The following is a 23,932-nucleotide window of genomic DNA, read 5'->3' as shown; positions in this document are numbered from 1 at the left end:
TGCTCAGAATCACAGAAAACTAAAAGCAAAAGTCAACTTAGAGATCATCTGATTTAGCCCAAATCACCGAGGTCTGAATCAGGGCTCGCAACTTACTTGGGCAAATGACCTCTCCAAGCCTCAATTCTGTGGCACAGGACACGGGACACGATGGGAAACTCCACCGCCGGTACCGCACCTGGCTGTGAGGGGCAAACAAACCGGAAAGAGCAGCAGGACTGGCTCTCAATAAATGTTGGGCGGGGGGCTCCCAGGGAGCTCCATGGGCGAAGCATCCGACTCTTGGCTTCCGCTCAGGTCACGATCTCACGGTTTGTGAGATTGAGCCCTGCGTCAGGCTCTGCGCTGACACTCTCTCTTAAAAATAAACTTGGAAAAAATAAAAAATAACAAACGTTGGGTGTTACTACCAGTGTTTTACAGATGAAGATAGGAGTCAAGCTATAAGAGGTCACTTATATATGTTGTTTTTCTCAGATTCAAAATTAAGCTAGTAATAGCAATACAAAAACAAATCATGTGGCAAATTAGGGGGGAAGAATCTCTACTTTTGCAACAATCTGAGAAGCATATCAAGTATTTCTAACAAATAGGCCTCATTACCAACTAGTGATATAATTGTACAATTCCACAAAGGTCAAAGTGGTTATAAATGACACATTTTAAACAGAATGCTGAGTAAAGAGGGAAGTGGGGAGATTTTGGTGCCCCTGTGAAGGCACCTTGGGGTGTATTTCTGAATACAGAGAAGAGCTCACTGGGAAGTAAATTATTTTCCACCATTTTGTCTTTAGAGTGAGATTTGCCTGCAGGCCTGCCTGCCTGCCCGCCTGCCTGACTGCAGGTTATAGGAAGTACCAGCCCTAAGGAAAAAATACCACCCAGGAGCAGCGCACCCAACATGCTCACAGTGAGGCTTCAAGGAGAGACTGTGCACACAAGGAGAGTAGCTGATTCTGGGTTAAATTATGGATTCTTTTCCACATCACTGGCCTGGATTTCTCTGAAGGGACGGATGTATGTAAATTTAAGGAAATAGTTTAATTGAGGACAAAACCCATCCCCACCTGGGTTTGGAAAAAAGACCAACAGCCTAGTGGGTGTTTGGGAGCAGAACAGGGGCCTTTCTAGACCTACGAATGTCAGACAACGGACTGAGAGTTAATGAACTATAAAGTCAGAACTGAAGTAAAACACTCAGAATGAGACGGCTGGCAAAGGGGGGGGGGGGCGTCTAGGGGGAAGGGAAGGCGAACAGGAGGCTGCTGTTGAAGGGACACTGGTTCATTTTATGGGCAGCACACAATTCGACCATCTCATATAAATGCAAGATCCAAGGCCCAGAAGTAAATTTCCATTCCTAGAGATCTTTCATGGTTATTAATGCAGTACTTTCATTGATTAAACAGCCAATCTGAGTCTTTCCTAGGACCAGTCGTGGTATCACTGGAAAAAAACATTTTAACACAATATGAAAAAATAAAAGGAGTGGGGGTGGGGGTGGAGGGAGTAGTCGGAGTTCATAAATGACCAACAGGACGGGTGTGAGGAATCTTGTATACAATATGAGCAGACCCCCAACCCAAGATGGGAACAACAACAATTTTAAACTCTCCTGCATTACACAGGAAAGAACTCTGCCCCATCAGTCCCTCACAAGCTCCCAGCAGATACCGCCAGGGCTCCCAAAGCCCTCCAAACAAGCCCTGCTAGTCCCTCCACCACGATCAGCCATGTGACAGAGGCCAAAGACAATGAACCAACATATAAAGATTAATACCATCAAATAAACAACTTTGCATAGTCAAAATAATTCGCTAGAGATAATAATTGGGGAATTTCCTTCAAATTTTTAACTGCTTTGTTCTTGAGAGCTTGAATTTCAAGTAACGAAAGATCTAGATTCAGAGTCAGATGAAATCAAACCAAAATTCTTGTTTTCTAAAGCCAAAATGTCCAATCAGGATTTTCCACAAATCTTGGAAGTAGCAATGGCTAATATTTGTATACTAGATAGCTTAAGAAAATACCTTTTAAAGAAACTTTTCACGCATTTCCACAACATGGTGATAGTAAGGGTAAGAGTGATAGGAATACCACAGGTTTACTGTATAATTCAGATGTATCTGCAAAAACAACTGGTGTGAGGACACAAGGCCTGCAGCGTGAGGGGCCATGGTCCGCCAGACAAAATGGCCTGCCTTCCAGCCTGCCACTCGGTCAGTTTAAAGTGGCTTCTCCATCCTGCCGAGTCCCCCTCCACCCACAAGGAGTTGCCTGTTGGACACAGTACCCTCAAAAGACCTTGGGGACACAGTCTTACGAGGCTCGAATCATTCCTGACTCTGAGGGAGGGAAGAAGGGACAGCACGGTCAGAGCTTACTATTCTTCTCCAAGGCCAAAGATCAATCCAGGTATATGCACAGAAGAATCCAATCTAAAGATAAGTTTTCCATATCAGAGGATCACATCAACTTTGTAGATAAACAGCGGAACTGAGATCAATCAATATGAAATCATGTAGGAAAGATCTTGTAATATTTCAAGGTACTGCTCTGCTACCATGAGGCACTAGGGAGATAACATTTTCTATCCTTCTATCAAAATGGCTTATAGCCATCACAGCTCAAAATGCAATGAAAGAAAGAGTCATAGAAAAATGTAACAAGGGCCACCAAGGAAGGCTTGGCCATCAAGGTCCAGCCGTCTCAGAGTTCTGCTCTGCCATGGGTACCAGGCGAGAAAGCGAAAACACAGACTCCAGAGTCTTGTTCTCAAAAGAGAAGAAAGAGCTCTGAGTATCTCCTCTTCAGACTGTCATACACATATCTCCCAAATGTAGTAAGACATTAAACACTGTGTTTCCTTTTTTTGAGAGAGTGGCCTAAGGGCAAGTAAATATCTTATTGCCCTTGAGTAAACAACGTATCCACCCTCAGATGTATTTAAGTGCTCAGGTGGGCTGAGGCTGAAGGACCCAAACCTGGAGTCGCGTTCTACATCCTCCACCCTTAAGGACTGAGCACATGTCCCTTCTGGTAGCCATGCCACTTGAGTTTCATAGTCCTGTTTAGCGGAGTCCTGGTTAAAATTTTGTGTGTCAACTGGACTGCGCTAAGGGATGCCCAAATAGCTGGTAAAACATCTCTGTATATCCATGAGGTTGTTTCTAGGAGAGATTATTCAGTAGGCTGAGTAAACAGATCTGACTTCCCCCAGGTGGGCAGGCTTTACCCAATCTCTTTGGGGCTAAATGGAACAAAAAGGCGACGGTGAAACACAGAACTCTCTTTTCCTGAGCTGGGACATACATCTTTTGCTACCATCAGACATCAGAGCTCCTGGATCTTAGGCCTTCGAATTCCAGGACTTACACCAGTGGCCCCTGGTTCTCAGGCCTTCAGCCTCAAAGGAGGGAGTTACACCACTAGCTCCACTGTTACCAGGCCCGTGGACCTGGACAAAGTCGGCCACCTGCTTTCCTAGCTCGCCATCTTGCAGAGAGCAAATTATGGGACTTCTCTGTCTCCATGATCTCGTGAGACAATTCCCATGGGACATGTACTCTCTACGTATCTCTCCTATTGGTTCTGTTTCTCTGGAGAACCCGAATACAAGTGGCTACTTATCATTTATTGGCATTTCCAAATGGACAGAACTTGGAACTATCAGGGGTCTACTCAAAACTAGCATAATGAATTCTTTCTTTAAGGATAAATGCACCGATAAATGAAACCGAGAAACAAGCATATCCATTGGACTAAGGTGCTAACTGGCTGCAGGCACCAGAATCAAGGTTACAAGCGTATTTTCCAAACCCGTGACACTCAATTCGAAACACTGTTTTCAAGAGATTGCATCAGCATCTGGATCCTGTAAGAGGACTGAAGTCACCTTCGATCAGATGAATCAGGTGAAGCAAGAAGGTGGAACCTGGGAGCACAGACACAGTGTTTACAACCAAGCTGTGCAAATACCTGGTTACATACAAACATCCAGAAAGATGATGCAGCTAAAAATGTGCTGAAACCCAGGCTCTGCTGATCACAAGTCATTTTCAAAAATCACTGTTCCTTGATGATACCTTGTTTATTAAACAAATTGCTGTCATTTGGTTATTTTTACAGTTCAATGTGGACAAAAGTCAGTCAGTATTTTGGCAGGACCAAAATGTACACGAAAATGAAATCTTCTCAACCACCAACTATAAAATCCGAGCTTATTAAGGCATTTTCTGCCGAGGATCACACGATAAAGGAAAAGTAACAAGTTCAGACAGCAAATTCCTTTATTAGCCATGGAGAGACCAAAACTGAGCACAAGTGCAGCCTTGGGAAAACTCCTAAGACAGGAGGCGGGGTCACCAGCTAAACTCTTAACCTAAATAACAAGTTCATGTCACATATACATGAATAAGCTATACTTAAAGGTGGACTTCACACATCAGCACAGACACACCAAGCTAAAGGGCATTCCTATAATTTACTGCACGTATCCCATACATTATCCTGACAAAAACACTAAGTGTCAGATTCAGGACCGAAAAGGTCTCAAGTTTGGGTTGACAGGCGAAGTTTGGAAAACGAAATACCACAGATAAATCAGGACTCTGTACTCGGATCCCCAATGTTTTGCTGTCCAAACCCAAAATAAATTCCTTCCTAAGAGCCAGCACTCTTTTCCCAGCAGCTATGGTTATATCAAATAAACTTACAACCACAAATTTTCTATCTGGATCCAAATATTTCCCCCATAAGGGAGGGAGAACAGGCCGCACCACAAGAAATTGCCAAACTGCCATTAATCCATACTGAATGGAATTAAACAGTGCCGTGAATTTCCTTTTTGAAAAACTCAGGCTCAAATAGTGCAAAGTTGGACATCTTTGCAGTACTCTGGTCGGTGCCTGGTGATGGTGGCAACAGCTGCGTCGATTCTGCATCCTCCAGGGATTTTACTCACTTCTAGGTGACCTCGCTAGAAAAGTCAGGGAGCTGTACCACAAGCCAGCCAACAGGGTCAGATGGTGTAGTGGTGAAAAAGGAGTTAAAGAAAGAAGGGGAAAAGCCTGGGCTACAGGCTTCCAAAATTCTCTAGAAGTTTCACAAAGGAAACTGAAATGATCACATTCTTTCTTTTTTTTTTAATTTTTTTTTTTAATGTTTATTTTTGAGACAGAGAGAAACAGAGCATGAATGGGGGAGGGTCAGAGAGAGAGGGAGACACAGAATCCGAAGCGGGCTCCAGGCTCTGAGCTGTCAGCACAGAGCCCGACGCAGGGCTCAAACTCACGGACCAGGAGATCATGACCTGAGCCGAAGTCGGACGCTCAACCGACTGAGCCACCCAGGCGCCCCGATCACATTATTTCTTAAAATAAAAACTACTAACTTACAATTAAAGACACATCACACAGACTTTGCTATTAAAAACTGATGCTGAGGGGCGCGTGGGTGGCCCAGTCAGGTAAGTGTCCAACGCTTGATTTTGGTTCAGGTCATGATCCCCCTTTTTTTTGAGATCAAGCCCCACATTGGGCTCTGTGCTAACAGTGCAGAGCCTGCTTGAGATTCTCTCTCTGCCCCTCCCCTGCTTGCAAGCACTCGCTCTCTCTCTCTCTTTCTCTCTCTCTCTCTCTCTCTCAAAATAAACAAACTTTAAAGAAACTGTCTAAAAAAAAAGTGATGCTGAAATATCTTGAAAAGATCTGAGTCGATAAATGCTTTATAAAAGTGGTTCTCAAACTTGTTAGACTCAGGATTCCCTACTCTCTTCAAAATTATTGAGAAGTTCAAAGAACTTTTACTTATGTGGACTATGTCTTATCAGTACTTACTATATTGGAAAATAAAAATAAAAAAATTTGAGGTATTTTTTACTAATTCTTTTAGCAGTAATAATAACATTATTAACACTAACATAAATAATTATAACAAACAAAAATTTTTATTTTTTATTAAGTTTATTTATTTTGAGAGAGACAGAAACAGAGTGAGTGGAGGAGGGACATAGAGAGAGGGGGGGAGAGGGAGGGAGGGAGGAAGGGGGAGAGAGAGAGAGAGAGAGAGAGAGAGAGAGAGAAAATCCACAACACACTTCATTCACACTGTCAGCATGGAGCCCAACACAGGGCTCGATCCCACAAACTGTGAGATCATGACCTGAGCCAAAATCAGAGTCAGACACCAGCTCAACCGACTGGGCCAACCAACTAAAAATCTTAAAACAAACAAAAACTTTAGGAAGCAAGTAAGACTTACATTTCAACAGATCTCTTATGTATGGCTTAAGGAAACAGACTCTTCATATCAGATGCTACCATCAACCTATTGAGTTATTACACGTCATTTAACCCTCGTAAAACTCCACTGTACACTCGTGAAAGGAGAATGAAAAAGGCAAATGATGTCTTAGCGTAATTCTGAAAACAGTCTGCACACCCATGGGCCAGACCTGAGAACAGTTGCCCTATGGGACGAAGGGAATGTGCTACAGGAACGGTCCCAGCAGTCCTCCCCCTTGGAACCCTGCCCGTTCACACCGTGTAAGCGAGCATGCTTCCCAAACAGAACCATGTCTGGAAATGTGAAAGCACACATTCATTTAGGAGTAAGATGCTATTAAAAAATAGAAGCCTATACTGTTATTTATACGATCCGACTTTCCGCTAGTGGGCAGAAGCTAAACTCCTGTTAAAGGAAAGGAAATCTAGATAAGAAGCCTCTCGTTTTAGTTAAAACTGTTTTTCTTTCTAAAATTTGAACTCATTCTGTCGAGAAATATTTAAAGCTTGATTCAAACAAGAATATATAGATCTACACTAAAAAAAGAAAATAAAACAAAAAGTGTACTTGGAAAAAATGGTGCACCTATAAGAGCTGGAAGCATGCACGCGGAAGATAAAGGCTGGATGACTTCCTGTGGCAATGTGCGAGTCTAGGCGAGTGTGGCCATTTCAAGCAGTACTGCTTCCTGGGAAAACTAGCAACAGGAAACAACAGGAACTTTTAAGAAAAGGAAAGTAAAAGACTTTAGCTTACAACACTATATCGAAGCACTAGCTTTTATAAAGACGGACGGACATACTTATTTTATGTGAATCCAGCAGTAGTCCTCTCTCTCTAGGTAATCTTTTTGTACCACTGCTTTCTGCACTCAAGTGCAAAACTACAGAGCTGGTAACACAGTAAAATAAAATACCGTTTAGCAACACAAAGAGTTTTAGAATTAATTATTAGTACTTTCAAGGAGTACTAATATAGGCTTAGAAATCATTAGTGATGTAAATAAAGTCAGCCTGCTATATTAATAATAGGAACCCAATTATAGCTGGCAAACATTTTCAACTTGCCAATAAACAAATGCAAATAGTTCGGTTAAAAAAAAAAAAGGAAAATTCAGTAGGAGCCTTGAGAATTTGTTTTTCTATCTCATTTTATGTGAACTAGTCTGTCTTGTCTTAAATATCTTATTTATTCTTCTCCCTTTTTGACTTAAACCAAAACAAAGACTGTAACCTTTAATACCTGTTAGTCTATTTATAACTGTTCCATCTACAACCATTCTTCTAATACAAACATGCCCTGATAGCTTATCTCAGTCCACATGCCAGACAACAAAGGCCCACTGGCCTGCTGGAGACGAGAAATGGAAAGCAGGAAATGAGAAAGCTTAGTTAATCCCCAGATAATCGATCAGTGTATTCAGTCAAGTGTGAGCTGAGCTGGGGAAATGCTGCTCAAAAAAAAAATAAATAAAACAAGAAAGAGGGGGAAAAAAAATCAAAGAACACAGACCAGAGAGTCACGGTTCATTTTAAAATAGGTTAATTTCTTTGAAAAAGATTCCCCATCATGTTCAAGCACCAATGCAACATATATAAATGTGAATATCTTTTGAACTAAGACTTTTTTCTTTAAAATCTTTCATCCTCCATCTTTTTTGGGTTTTGTTTTACTGTTTTGTTTTTGGTTCATCGTTTTTTCTAAATTAGCTTTACTGAGGCCTGATTTACACACAATAAAATTAACGTATTTACCGTTTCAGTTTGTTTGACAAGTGTTGTGTAACCACCACAACAATCAAGATAGGGAATGTTTCCATTACCACAAGAAGAGTACCTTCTTTAAGAATTGATGAATCGGCTATGTTGAAAAAGCTTCTGTGCCGGTGAATGCTAGAAGAGAAACATCCTAACCGAAATTCCTTCCTCCATTTTAACTCACAGAGGAACGAATGTGAGAAGAACAGCTCGGGAGTCAGCGGACACCTTCTCCTAGCTGCTGCTAATTAAAGACCACTACAGACAAACAATCCCACGCTCTTTAAAATCAAATAATGTGCTAGATAAAACTTCTGGGCTGAGACTCTGAGCTGACTCCTAAAATTTCCAGGATATAGATAACACAGTTGTAGTAACAGTTACAAAAATAAATGAAAATAATAATTTCAAATTAATTTCACAGTATACTTTCCTCAAATCATGGAACGACATTTAACGAGTTTCTATGAAGTAGCAGACCTTGTCAAAGAGACAGACACTGAGGATTCAGAGAGAGGACCAGACAAAGTCCCGGACCCGAGAGAGCTTACAGTGCATTCGCTGGAGGGCCTCACTGCCAACCCCTCCACCACTCAAAACTAGGCCAAAGGCCAAAGAATCCTTAAGTGCTTCAAACAAGGCCATAAGCAGTGAAACCTGCCACTTAGTAACCATATACCTTACTAGGTACTTAGTAACTTAGTACTGTTCACTTAGTAACTTAGCCAACCCCTCCACCACTCAAAACTAGGCCAAAGAATCCTTAAGTGTTTCAAACAAGGCCATAAGCAGTGAAATCTGCCACTTAGTAACCATATACCTGCAGGCAAGTAATGTTTGAATATTATGCTTAGTCTCCTTGGGTATTATTTTCCTTAAAACTAGCAGCCTTCTCAAAGGCACCTGAGGATGGCAAGAAAACGTGTCCTGTCGCTTGACTGTTTCATAAAGACAGAGAAGAATCTAAATCACCTTGACAAATCCATATACTTTCTCCAGCCCCAGGAACAACACAGAACCCTAAGTGTGCATGCCTCTGTCTCTCAGCTACAGCTAAGCTCTGTTCACAAAAACTCCCAACGGCTCTTCTATCTTCTTTATTATTTTTCTGTGAAAGAATTTATTATGAAACACTTCACAGGCAGAAAGGTGTAAAAATAATAGACTTATGTACCCAACTCATTTTCCTCTGCAATCTGTTTACTCAACATTAAGCTTGCATCAGCCACCCATGCCCCAGTTCATTCGTTTTAAATGATACATATTACCTGTATGTACAACACGAGAATTTGTTCATAAATTTTCCTGCTGATATAGATAACTCCTTTTCGTGTTTGTGCAAGCTGTCTAAGGCACATGAAATTCTTAAAAGTAAACATCACCCCCAAGGTGGGGATGAAACTCAGGTCCCCAAGGTCCATAGTCACATACTCTCTACAACTGAGCAAGCCAGGTGCTCCTGAAACTTTTCAACTCGAATTATCTAAATTACTCTGAATGTTCAGCACCACAGCTAAGTGTTCAAACTTACTAGCATAGTGCTGTTCATAATATCCTTCTGGTATCTCATTAATGCCTATAGGATCTGTAGTGTTGTCCCAATTTTATTCTTCATGTTGGTAACTTGCTGTCATTTTCCTTGATCTTCTTTACAGGAATTTAACAGTTTTATTAGTCATTTCAAAGGAACAACTTTTGATACTGATTATCCTTGAATGCATATTTCTTTATTAATTCAGTAATTTGCAAATATATCTTCATTAATCTCTTCCTTGGGTTTAATCTTAAATTCTTTTAAAATTTCTTAATCTAGATACTTAGAGACCATTGATTTTATTCGGTCTTTCTTACTTTCCTATACATATGTAAAGCTTTAGCTATATGCTATAATTGTGGTAGGTCATAATTTCAATAACTGTTCAAGCAAAATATTTTCTAATTTCCACTGTGATTTCTTATTTGAGCCTTAGAAATGTATCACTATATTCCATATATTTGTGGATTTTACAGGTAACCACTTTGGTTTTGAATCCCAGGTTAATCTTACTGTGGTCAAAGAACATGTCTTCTATGATTTCAATCCTCTGAAATGCATTAAGATCTGCTTTAAGATCTAACACCATCATTTCTGATAAAATTCCCATGTGCACCTGAAAAGAATGTGTATTCTTCAGTCACTGGGTATAGTGTTCTATATATGATGATTAGCTCATATTTTTAAATTGTATTATTCAATCTTCTATATTCCTAGTGGATTTCTGATCTACTTATTTGCTCAATCACTGAAGGAGATGTGTTAAAATCTAATTGTCCAAATATTCATTAACAGTTTAGGTTCAACTGCAGTATATTTATACAATGCATTACATAGCACTGAAATAAACTACTGAAACATATGAAAACATGGATGCATTTCACAAGCAATATGCTGGGCCAAAGAAACTAGACACAGATAAATATGTATCACATAATACCCTCTGTATACAAATATGAAGTTCAAAGGCAGGCGGAACTAATCTATGGTGTTAGAGCTCACAGCAGTGGCTATCATGAGGTTTAGTGTCTGGGAGAGGGCATGAGGGTGGTTTCTGGAAGTGCTTATGGCATTTTTTTTTTTAATTTGGGTTTTCAAATCTTTATTTTTGAGACAGAGAGAGCGAGCGAGCAGGAGTGGGGCAGAGAGAGAGAGAGAGAGAGAGAGAGAGAGAGAGAGAATCCCAAGCAGGTTACAACACTGTCACCACAGAGCCCAACTGCGGGGCTTGAACCCATGAACTGTGAGATGGTGATCTGAGCCGAAATCAAGAGTCAGACACTTAACCAACTGAGGGCCATCCAGGCACTCCAGCATTTTATCTCTTGATATGAGTACCAGTTACTATACATATATTACTATGTATAATTCACTGAACTGTACAATTGTAATTTTTATTCTCTCATGTATATATATTAGACTTAAATGGGAACCTTGACATTAAGAAAATTAAAATCGAATTCACAAAAACTAAGATGTACGCACAAACACACACGTAAATGTAGAACATTTCGGGAAAGATACTAGAAATTGGTCGCAACGGCTGCCTCTAGAGGAGGAGTCTGGAACAATTTGTTATGCCAGAAAGTAAGAAAGTGCTCAAAGAATGATAGGGACATGTGAAAGACATATAATAAGTAGACTTTAAAAAAAGGCTCCCACCGGCTAAATCTGAAACAATTTCAAAATATATAATGATAATAATGGACTGTAACTGACCAAATGAAACCGGAAACCACACACTCATGCTGATCTATATAAATGAATAAGATGAACAATTACTGAGGAACAGGATATTTTCATAGTCACAAAAGCACCCTTCCACAAAATACTAATCACAAAGGCTAAAAAACTAACTTTACAGTAGAGGGGCCCTTAATCAATTTTAATCAAGTGATCAAAGTACACACTAATAATGCAACAAACAGAAAGCAAATAATACCTGCGATGAGATAGTCCCTAACCTAAATCTAGTAACAATGGAATACCATACAAATGCAAACTGAGGGACATTCTGCAAAATAAACAGCCTGTAAATCTTGAAAAAGGTCAAGTCAAGAAACATGACAACTAAATATAACACAAAATGAACAACTACCTAAACATGGATAGGGTTTGAGTAACAATATATCAATGCTAATTTTGACATCTGATTGTTGAATCGTGGGTTACATAACGAAACATCCTTCTTTGCAAGAAATACACCCTCAAGTATCAGGGGTTCGTAGGGGCATAATTTGATGACATTCCCAAATGACTCAAGAACAAAGGGGGGGGGGGTGGTTTCTGTACTTGCAACTTTTCTGTAGGATTGGGGATGGTCAGATAAAAGCTTGAGGAAACAAATTTTAGTTCCAATTTAAAGGTACATAATCACAGTCACTTCAAACATTCTGACAAATCATTAGACTTCAAGCTGGGTGTGCTATGTAAGAATGAAAGGACATATGCAACTGTAAAGAATAACGCATATGCCATGGTCAGGCAGTTGCGGATTACTTTCAGGAACTCAGTCTAAGACAAAGATGGCATTTCAAAATAGTAGGGAAATATGAGCTGATTAATAATCTTACTGAGGTAAGTGGGATGTCATCTGGAAAAAAGTTAAGTTGCATCCGTACCTTACACCTTACACCAAGATAAATTCCAAGATAACAGGACAAAGAAAAATACAAATTAAAGTTACACTGAGAATATATTGCTCAAATTGGCAAATATCTAAGTTGATGACACTCTGCTGACAAGACTGTGGGGAAACAGATTCTCATGTGCTTCTTATACAAATACACATACCGGTACAACCCTTAAGGAGGGCAACTGAGCAATACGTATCAAAATTACATATTCCCCTGTTTCCCCAGAAATACTACTGATTGTAATTTAAACATAAACTTGCATATATACAAAATAACATGAACAACCAAGTTTATTTAACATAAATAATATCCACTAATCCTCATTAAAGGGACCAGCGAAGTAAATTATGAAACATCCACACGATGGAGTATCATACATATATATATATAAAGGGAGCAGGGAAGGGAGAATATTTTCTATGTAGTGATATGGAAAGATCTCCAACATACATTCTTAAGATCTTCAACATAGATTCTTAAGAGCAAGCTACAGAACAGTGTGCAAAATTTGATAGCTATTATATTTGCTTACACATGCACAGAGGCCCCTGGGAAGAATACATATGGAATATAATAACAATGATTATCTGCATGGGGTGAGGAGTGAAGAAAAAGAACTTGGGCAAATAAAAGCCCAAGGACAGGAGACAGACTTTTCAGGACACCTTTAAATACTTTTTTATTTCTGAATCATGTAAACGTACTACCTATTCAGACACAACTTGTTGTTGTTTTCTTAAGTCGTAGATTATTTTGTTTATGTCCCAGGCCTTTCTCTCTTCCTTTCTCCGTGCCCGCACCCTCTCTCCCCTCTATCCACCCTGGCATGTTTCTGGGGCTCTCTTTTTCATGTTGCTAGCCTTCCCTGGATGACAGACAATGGGGCTGGAATATGCACCCACCAGACTGCTAGAGAATTAAATGAACAGGAATAAGCCTAGTTAATTACAGCTGTTCATGCCAATAGTCAGGGGCCCAATCTTTTACACCTAAGAATTCTAAGAATGTTAAGGCAAATAAATATAAAGCAGTCATACATGTTCTCAACTGCTTGTAGAAGACTCCTCTGCCCTCCATGCATACCATACCAAACTTACACTGGGCGCCTCGCCTCAAAAAAGGTCACATTGTTGCTGAATTTAAAGAGACAGGGAGCCTTTAAATATAAAATCTAAAGAGTCTCCAATTGAATAAGAGATGTTCCACTCAATGCTCCCCTCAATGCTGGTTATAAAACCAGCCCTGAAATGAAACGGAGAACTACCAACTCCTATTCATCCTGTGATAAACCACCGAGGCTGTATATACACATAAACAGGGAAGAAGGATGTCATTAATAAGAGGTAACTGAAACCTCCCCTGAAAAAAAGCAATGAGCACTATTTTTTATCATAACATTTTTTTTTTGTCTATGTTTGCTATTTCCACAAACTCCTCTTTGATTACAGATCATGTCTTTCCAAGAAGCCTACTTGGCAGCAAGCTGCTGACAAAGTATTGATGGCAGTCCTCTTTACACACAGCCTTATTAGCATTTCTATCGCTGCACTGCACACACTGGCATTATAAATCACACACACTCACTGCCATGCACAACACCAAACAGTTACCTAACAACTGAGGGTATTACAAATGCTTTGAACTAATCTTTGAATATATGCTCTGATAATTAAATCCCATTAGCGTTTCTACCTTTAAACCAAAACACACCAACACTGAAATCGGGTGCCATCCACAGTGCCCTCAACGTCTGCCATGAAATGTCACTTATATTATATAGTTCACATCCAATTACTCAACACAACCAGCAAAAGCATCTATCACTTATGTTAAAACAAGCAGAACCCAACAGTGGGGCTGTCGGAAGCCATCACATGGCTTAAATGGATTTCTCACCTTTCAAATATCAAGGGGTCCTCTTTCCCAGAACATCTCACTAAGGGGTTTGGCCTTTTAACAAAGAGAGCTACCCAAGTTGAAAGAAACATTCAAAAGGCAGGACATGTTGCAAAGCCCAGCTCAGAGCTGGAAACATCTGCCCCTTGTGTTAAAATACAAAATAGTAAAAGATCCTTTATATGAAAAATAAATACACATTAAAAAAAGAGAGAGAGCGAGCTTTTGTCAAGGCTACTAACAAAGAAGCAAAGTTATATTAAAACCTCCTTGTTTTTGGCCAGTGTCCCACAGAAATTAGGGACCCCTCCTGGCCAGAAGATCTATTAATTTCCCAGTTTTTAAGAACAAAGAAACCTTTCCTGAAGTCTGCTTGGAGCCCCAAAGCTTAGCCACAAAGCTAAGCACAAAGCTATGCTCCCCTGTGTCACTCTGTTATTCACGTAGAGTCACCAAGATGAGTGTGAGCTAAATTCCAGATCTGTGCAATTATACACTCAAGCTCCAGCACCAATGATCTTCAAAACAAGGATCAAGATAACTTTCTTCATCTTCTGAGTTCAGAAAAGCTTTTACTGTCAAAAGAAAACATTAGTAGCTGACTCTTGGCAATTAACACATAATACAGCCACCACTTACCTATTAGCAATATTACCATATTCTGTCATTTGAGGGAGGAAATCACTATAGAGGGAACTGCAGGAAATCATTTTCTAGCTCTCCCAATGTTTTGTCAGATAGGCTAACAAGAGAAACTGTCAGAGTTCTAATTGGCAGTAAATAATTACTGGGACATAAAATGAAACAACCCCCAAGAAAATTTAATCTGATCATACAGAAGAGGAGACAGCCAAGTCAACTGCCTCGGGAAATTATACAGGCTACTGCCTCTTTGCATTTATATAGAAATCAATACGAGGTAACACACCTTAAATCAGGCTCTAGAACAATGGTTCCTAATGTTTGCTGAGACCTTCTCTATCTCTCTCAAAAAAAAAAAAAATGTACACGCCATGCAAACTACTGTGGAAAGTGTCTGAACATCGAGAGGTTCCCAGTGTAAGAGCCACTACTGTAATATCTGTTTATTGTCTGCATCCCTACCCAGCACCCCAAGAGGACCTAAGACCTACAAGGGCAGCAATATCATCAGTTTTGTTCCCTGCTATCCCTGGGAGCTAAAACAATGCCTTGCTCATAGACCTTCAACTAATAAGAATGAATGAGTGACTGAATGATGACAATGAAAACACAAAAATAGGATTTAACTACCCCAAGCAACAAAACTTTAAGTTTCCCTAGACTAAAAAGACAACTTAAAATACAAAATATGAAAACCTTCACCTGGCCTAAGCTCAGTGAATAATATGATGCTCCTACGCACCAAGGAAAGATTCCTCGCCCATCCACCCATCCATGTCTGTTACTAACACATGAATAGGGAGAAAGAATCTTCTAGTGTTACTCTATCAACCTGAGGTCTTAACCCTCTAAGCAAATTATACTAAGGTTAGGTTAAGCCGAGGTAGTTTATTAAACATGCGCTGGCTCCAACAAAGCTAGTTTTAAATAAACAATAACTTAAATTGTAGTCTCTAAGGAAAAATATTTTTAGGTTTTCCATTTGTGTCCATTATGTAGGACTCTCTCAGTCTATGATACCCCAAAATCCAGATTCACCTATTGTGCAAAAATTCATTATTGTGCCTACATTACACAATAGAAGCAAAGAAATAATAACCACAGTTTTTCATTATAAGCAGAACATAAATTGTCTTCTTGGTCTCCTTTCCCCGAAAGTGTTATAAATGGAATTTTAGTACACTTCCAGTTAATCCAATCATGATATCTCAAAGCGTAATCTACACCTTAATATACCTTTTCTACCGTACAGATATGAAATCGCCAGAATTATGCAAGAAAGGAGAAACATATTTAAAGAAAAAGTATGAAGAATGAGATTTAATGAAGGGTTCATAAAAATTACCGTGTTCTATTCAAATCTCACCCAAATGGAAGCTCCTGACACAGCAGAAATTAACTGTCTCTTAAAAATCTGGCCACAGTGATATGAAAAATAAGGCCTAGAGGAATTCAAACTAGGTTGTATCTGTAGGAGTTAGCATCTTCTAGAAGCTGACTATAATACAACCAGTTGAAAGAGGCTAAAAACTAACCAAATATAAACAGTAAAATGGAAGGACACTTCAAAAATTAACATTATAGATAATGTCGAGTAACCTGGCAAGATCTTCCCTTTGAAGTTCATCTACACATCCATCAAAGGGCCGTATGTGAATAGCCCTGTGTGGGAAGTAATAGTAGGCTAATTACTACAAACTCGTATGAGATATCCTAAACATCAGAAAAAAATTGATGTGCAATAACTGAGGTGATTCAAACAGTTCACATCATAACCAAACAGCTTTTAATTATATTTACCACATTAACTGGTCCATTTACTTTGGAACTCATCTCATGCACTACAGTGAAACCAGCTAGATACCAGTGAGCGAAACCAAATATGAAACCTTTGATTTAAGTTCTACTCTAATGTATTGCAAATGCAAATAAAATTTGGATTAAACCTCAAAACTGAAATGTTGTAAAACAGCATTACAAGATTTACACTTCCTAACTGTATAAAATGTTTTTAAATCTGAGTTGGATTTTAAAAATTGACATATAATTTACAGACAGGGAAACAGATATTTTAGGCACATCGTTCAATTAGTTTTTATAAAAATATATATATACACTCCCTTATAACTCAAACCCAAAACATTTCTACCAATGTAGAAAGTTCTCTCGAGCATTTTCCCACTCAATCTCTACCCCATCTGTAGAAGGAACCACTATTCTGATTTCTATCATAGAGACTAGGATATATATATTTAACTTTTTAAGAAACTGTGAAATTATTCATGTGGTTTTACCATTTTCAGTGCCAGCAGCAAAATACGTCAGCTCCTTGCCAGAGTAGGCATCCTTGCCAACAATCAGGGTTACGGGTCTTTTCCAATTAGCCATCCTAGTATGTAGGTAGTGGTGTTTACTGTAGGATCCTTTGTGTTTTCCTGGTAACTAATGACATTGAGCACCTTTTCACAGGCTTACCCACCATTGTATACCTTCTTTTATAAATTATCCCTATTCAAGTCTTTAACCATTAAAAAAAAAAAAAAAAAACAACTGAGTGGTCTTATTATTGAGTTGCAGATTTTTTTTTGAGTTTCAAAATGTATTCTGAATTCAATCCCTTTCTTGGATATGTGGTATAAACATTTTCTTGCGGTCTGAGGCATCCCTATAAACATTCTCAACAATGTGTTTTGATTAATTCAATTTTTTTTTCTTTCTTTTATGGTTGTACTTTCTATCTCCTCTGTAACAAACCTTTGTCTACATCAAGACTATACTGGTTCAGATTCTGTGTCTCCCCCTCTCTCTGCTCCTCCCCTGATCATGTTCTGTCTCTCAATAAAAAATAAACGTTAAGAATTAAAAAAAAAAAAAAAAAGACTATAAAGACACTCTCCTATTTTCTTCTTGAAGCTTTGTAATTTTTACCTTACATTTGGGTCAATGATCCATCTCTAATTCTTGGGTAAGGCGTACGGTAGGTTGTGCGCTGTCTTATTTCTGCCATATGAACATCCAGCTGTTCCAGCCTAGCTGTTGAAAAGACCTTACTTCTACTGATAATAGCTTGACAGTAGCTATGTGGATTCATTTAAATTTGCATTTAAGAAATGCACTGGAAAGTTATCATTTCCTCTTATTAGCATACTTTATTTTTACACGAAATAGTAATATTGACCTAATGGTTACACATTTTGAGACTTTTCCCATTTGAATTATGCAATTATAGTTCATAAGTATACTTATTTATTGTGTGTGCATATACACCAACCTGTTGCAACATTTGTAATGGCTAATGTTTATGTCTGCAAAACATAAAATTTCAGCTATAATAATTTGCTGATACATTACATCAGATAAATATATATATCAGAAGTAATCATACAAAACAAAACATTTCCACAAATCTCCAACTCCACAACCAATGGTTGTTCCCTTGGCTGAACATTAACATGTTTCAGCGTTATTGTGTAAGGGACACACCAATAGGGAAAACTTGAAGCTCTGAAACATATACTATGGGGGAGGAAGGTTTGGAGACAGCATATTCTCACCATCGACCGTGATAGTTGAGACTTTACAGGCCAACTTGGTTACCTATTCAGAAAAGCAGGACGAGGAATGCCTCTTGTATGTCTGAAACTGGCCTAAAATATTTTTCAGAAGAAAGCGGAGTATCTGTGCCTCTGACATGTGCTGAACCAGTTTTATAGGGTCTTATCTTCTGTACCTATCCCTCCCTCAAGGTTTATACAAGAACAGTGGTAGTCATGACAAACAGCAGGTCACAATTTAAGAATTCATGAGTTTGTGGTCCTGGGGCTTAGCAGAAAATCATTTCAGTAACTAACACACCAGGAATTCTGGGAGAATGGCAGCATCGTTTATAAATCTTCCTAGATCCCCACGTAGAATCAGATCAACTAGAGAGTCAAATCAAACTCCCAGTGATAACACAACAAAATGAGGAAACAAGGTATCTTCACAAACCAGGGGGCATAAACCACCAACAGCCCTAAGACCCGTGGTGATCAGCATCTGTGGGAGAGAAAGAAACCCAGAAGGAACGGGGTATCCGGCATACCTAACATTAGGAAGATTTCGAAACAGCTAAAAGGCAACAAGGTAGACCAATGTGGTAACAGCACTGGAGGCCACAAGGGTTCTGACTACATGGGCAGCAAGTTAGTACAAAGAGGCCAGAGAAGGCGAAGAAGGCTAACCACTTACGAACTCAGAAAAACTCACCATAGCTCCCTTCCAAGACAAGGAGCCATAACAGAGGAGAAGCTACAGGGAATGGAACAATCACAAATTGAGCAGAACAGAAGCAAGAGAGCAAAGGGAAAAGAAGAGCTAAATGAAAGTGAAATGCAACAAAAGTCAGAAAAATCACAGAATGCAAGTCGCCATATATTACCACTTTGGGACAACAGAAGAGGCAGTTCTGTGAAGTTAAAAGAAATTCCATCGAGCCTCACCTCCTTCGGAAAACTCGTGACAATTAACTCTTCATAAAAATAAACAAAGGAAAAGTACTGAGGCTTAACTTCATACAATGTTACTAAGAAAAAAAGACGGAGCTGAATAGCATCCCCACAGTCAATGAAAGCACAGGAAAAAGTGTGCACACGTGCACGGCACAGTACACCCACCAAAAGCGTAACGTGCGGTTTCAAAGCAAGATAAAAGGTACCAGTAAACAAGAGGGGCACCTGGGTGGCTCGGTCAGTTAAGTGTCCAACTCTTGATTTCGTCTCAGGTCTTGATCTCATGGTTCGTGAGCTGACAGCACAGAGCCTGCTGGGATTCTGTCTCTCCCTCGCTCTCTGCCCCTTCCCCACTTGCACTAGCGTGTGCCCTCTCCCTCTCTCTCTCACAAAATAAATCAATAAAGATTTAAAAAATAATCAAGATATTATGGAGCAACTTCAATCAGAACCACGAAGATACAGAAACAGAATGTTAGACACGTTATGTAAAAAACGAAGGCTAAGACAAAAGGGAAGAAACAAGAGTGAACAGACATAGCCACCAATGCCTTAGGATAAAGTGAAAAGAAGACTTTCAGAAGTAAAAAAAGAAAAAAAGAAGAAGAAAAAGAAAGAAAAACTCTAAAATGGATTCGGGAGAAAGTAACAAATGCTAAAGACAGGCAAGGAACAACGAGCATACAGATACAGGAGCTTCTGAAAAAGAAAACCGAATTTCAGTGTAAGAACAAATACTAAAAACTATAATCCAAAAAACATTCTCCTGAATTAAAAGATTTGAAACTTCCTACTTCAAGAGCACACTGGTCCAGAAAACCAACATGAAGACATATTGTACACTGAAATTACTGGATTTTAAATGAAATAAAAAACTCTTCCGTCATCTAGGCAAAAAGGGTATGTGAGTGATGAGAAAGACAATTAGATTATCAATACTTTGACAGCAATGATATTTAAGGAACTCAAGAGGCGAAAACATGATGTGGCAGCTATAGTTAACCATAGCATGGTGAAAATCTGGAAGCTGCTAAAAGAGTAAGTTCAGATCACGAGAAAAACAGATTCCGTAACTGCGTGTGGTGATGGGTACAGATTTACTACGCTGATGATTCTGCACCACATACAAATACTGAATCGTGTTGATACCTGAAACTAATGGTGTGTGCCAACTACACCCCAATTTAAAAAAGGAAACATGAGCCAGCAAATCTGACCTTCACGTATAAGAGCACAATCAATCTGTTCGAAGCATTGAAGAGGTCAGGAAATAGTGTTCCTATAAGCCCTTTCTAAGGACTCTACTAGAAAACAAACTCAGAAAACTAACATGACTAGACAGACATCTAGAGCAGGACTAATGGTGGAGATTAAATATACACAGACACTTGGAAAATGTAGACAAAGTACCATCATTTAAAAACATGGTCGGGGATGGGGCGGGGTGGGGACGGGGGTGGAGCTCAGCTGGCAGAGCGTCCAACTTCAGCTCAGGTCATGACCTCATGGTTCATGAGTTCGAGCCCCTCATCAGGCTCTCCACTGACAGCACAGAGCCCACTTAGGATCCTCTGTGCTCTCCTCTCTCTGCCCCTCCCCCCACTCCGCACATGCGAGCGCACGCACTCTCTCTGTCTCAAAAGTAAATAAACATGAAAAAAATTATTTAATAAAAACATTGGGAAAGAACATATAAAATTATTATGGCTAAGAAATGAAAACGAAACAACAGAATCCAAATCTCATAAGGAGAGTGCAAAGTTGTTTTAAAAAACTCTTTTTCAGTTACCATAACTGGTGGTGGCAGTATTAATACTGTCACTCTGAGGGGCGCCTGGGTGGCTCAGTCAATTAAGTGTCCGACTTCAGCTCAGGTCATGATCTCACGGTTCATGAGCTCAAGCCCAGCGTTGGGCTCTGTGCTGATAGCTTAGAGCCTGGTGCCAGCTTCAGATTCTGTGTCTCCCTCTCTCTCTGCCCCTCCCTGGCTTGCGCGCTCTCTCTCTCTCTCTCTCAAAAATAAAAATAAACATTAAAAAAAAAAAATACTGTCACTCTGAGACTACTGTAGGTGTAAGGTGAGATAAAACAATTGTGGGAGATTCTGTGTCCCTGAGAATCGGGCACCTCTGTATGAAAGAAAGCAGATACAGATGGAATAAAGATGAGGCTAAATAAAAACTCTATCATTAAAATATTGTATGATTTATGAGACATAATGGATATTTCCCAGTCTGTCCACTGAAGTTTTAGAAATTTTCAAATACATAAATCAAAATATCCAGAAATAATGACCAACCTGGTAACAATGAGACCTAAATGGCCCAGACTATGCTCTTAAAAATCACTTCTCATGAAAAGACACTCCTTGGGTTCTAGAAGAAATGCCGATCCCGGATCTGCTGTGGAAACCGTACGAGACAAGGACAGAGCACCTAGACACACGGACACCAGGACACGAGCAGGCCCGGGGGGTCGTACCAAAGGCACTCAGAAGCCACTGCAGGAGGCTCCCAGTAGCCAGGATGGAGGAATCGGGCCTCAGTAAGGATCAGGAACTGCAACGATCTGAAACCGGCCAAAACAGGTTGAAGGCGGGGCGCCTGGGCGGCTCAGTGGTTGGGCATCTAGCTTCAGGTGGGGTCATCATCTCATGGTTTGTGACTTTGAGCCCCACATCAGGCTCGCTGCTGTCAGTGTAGAGCTCGCTTGGGATCCTCTGTGCCCCCCTCTCTCTGCTCCTCCACCACTCTCTCTGTCTCTCTCTCTCAAAAAATAAATAAACATTAAAAAAAAAAAAAAGGCTTAAGGGTACCTAATGCATTATTTGAAAATTGGGTAAAGAAAAATATCAAGCCCTTATCTCGCCTTTCTGATATAAACCGCACAACTGGGCAACCGAATAGACGCCAGGAAGCACGCCATATACAATCATGTTCTAGCTAACAAATGAAAACAAAATGATAAAATCAGAATCTCATAATTTTGCAGCTCCCGGGGAACTACCAGATATAGGTAACAGAACCAAAATGAACAAAAACCAGATGCAATGTGTAACTGGTGGAAGCATTACACCATCTGTAAACCTGCCCAACTGAATCAGCCCCAAGTCTGACCAGACCTCTGGATCCAGCTACCACTGCGTAGGAAACACGGAGGGCAGAGGCACATCTTTAACGGCACTGTGCAATCAATACCATCCAGACTGTGGGGAAATCTCTAGGCCAAATGACTTGGATTTGTCAATAAATAAAGTGTTACAAAAATAAAGGGATGATGAGGAGGAAATCTAAAGACTGTAATTAGACTTAAAAGACATACAGAGGCAAAATTAAACTTTAGTGCCCAGAGAGCCACACTTGGGAGCTAAAACTATAAAAGAAAATAAATAACTACCTTTTTTTTTTTTTAAGTTTGTTTGTTTATTTATTTATTTATTTATTTATTTATTTATTTATTTATTTATTTTGAGAGAGAGAGGCAGGAGGAGGGAGGGGCAGAAAAACAGAGAATTCCAAGCAGGCTCCAACCCTGTCAACACAGAGCCAGATGCGGGGCTCAAACTCGTGAACCATGAGATCATGACCTGAGCTGAAGTCAGAGGCTTAACCAACTGAGCCACCCAGGTGCCCCCACAGATAACTACTTTAAAAGTCAGAGCTGTGGGGGTACCTGGGTGGCTCAGTTGGTTGGGCGTCTTATTTTGGCTCAGGTGGTGATGTCACAGTTGGTGTTTGAGCCCCGCATCAGGCTCTGTGCTGACAGCTCAGAGCCTGGAGCCTGCTTCAGATTCGGAGTCTCCCTCTCTATCTGCCCCGCCCCCCATTTGTGCTCTGCCGTTCTCACTCTCCCTCTCAAAAACAAAATAATAATAATAAATATTTTAAAAAATTTAAAAGTCAGAGCTGTGGTTGATTTTGTAGGGAAGGAGGGGACTGCCGGGGCAGAACTCAAGAGATGGCTGGCAAAGTCTCACTTCTTGACCTGGAAGGGATTTCCACGTGAAAATGATTCATTAGGCTGCATATATGCTTTGTATGGTTGTTTCTATTTGTACTTTACAAGAAGGATACACACACACACACTTTTTTTTTTTTTAAAGAAAACATTAACAACACCCCTCACCTGCATTCTTTGTAAGAAAAGGTACCAACTACAGTTCTGGTAACCAGTGAGGGAGACTGGGGGAGGAAGAGCACACCTAAGGGAGAAGTCTCCTCATGAGAAAGGGGAGTGAACTCCAGGCCTCAAACAGTTCAGCTGGAGACCGGATGCCGCAGTTACATTCTGCTCAGAGATAAAAGATGTACTTTACCAATGTCCACAAATTCACACATTTCATAATTACGTGGTTGCTAGCTAAAAGACAAAGCAGAAAGCAAACCGAAAGAACTAAATTAGAAAACGTAAGAAAATAAGGACACAGTATAAGAAAGCAGCTGCAATTGTCACAGGATTCCACAAAAGGAAGGAACAGCTTTGCATGCAACAGACAATCTTTTTGTAGTCTAGTCGAGCAGACTGGCGTCCTTAAATTAAGAATACAGGCCAGGAAACTAAAATTTAAGAACAATTGTGAAATATAAACAAGTAAAATAAAACCAACGAGAGAACCAGCACTAAATTATTTCATTGCATTCCTAACAACTGCCACGGCTTCTCTGGATGGAACAAACCCTTCCCAGGCTTTGG

At 39.8% G+C, this 23,932-nt stretch overlaps 1 protein-coding gene across 6 annotated transcripts in view; it reads right to left on the bottom strand.

Moving 5' to 3' along the window:
* The window catches only part of RERE (arginine-glutamic acid dipeptide repeats), a 422,701-nt gene that overhangs the window by 174,639 nt on the left and 224,130 nt on the right, over positions 1–23,932 (bottom strand). The window lies entirely within an intron of this gene.

Source organism: Prionailurus viverrinus, chromosome C1 (genome assembly GCF_022837055.1).
Source record: "Prionailurus viverrinus isolate Anna chromosome C1, UM_Priviv_1.0, whole genome shotgun sequence".
NCBI lineage: Eukaryota > Metazoa > Chordata > Mammalia > Carnivora > Felidae > Prionailurus > Prionailurus viverrinus.
This window is presented reverse-complemented; position numbering and strand designations above follow the sequence as displayed.